Below are 300 nucleotides of genomic sequence, written 5' to 3'. Positions count from 1 at the left end.
ATCAATGGAACAGAATAGAGAACCTAGAAATAAAGCCAAATACTTACAACCAACTGATCTTGTAAAAGTCATCCAAAACATACACTTGAGACAGACACCCTATTCAATAAATGGTGCTGGGAAAATTGTATAGGTGTATACAGAAGAATGAAATAAGATCTGTACCTCTTGCCATATAAAAATTTATGTCAAGATGGATTAAAAGCTTAAATATAAGACCAGAAACCATAGGAATTCTAGAAGGAAATCTAGAAAAACCTCTTCTGGATGCTGGCACTATCAAATAATTTGTGAATAAGT

The sequence above is a fragment of the Rhinopithecus bieti genome, unplaced genomic scaffold (assembly GCF_001698545.2).
Source record: "Rhinopithecus bieti isolate Rb0 unplaced genomic scaffold, ASM169854v2 scaffold_30173, whole genome shotgun sequence".
NCBI classification, from domain to species: domain Eukaryota; kingdom Metazoa; phylum Chordata; class Mammalia; order Primates; family Cercopithecidae; genus Rhinopithecus; species Rhinopithecus bieti.
The sequence above is the reverse complement of the archived record's forward strand: the minus strand, read 5'-3'. Positions refer to the sequence as shown.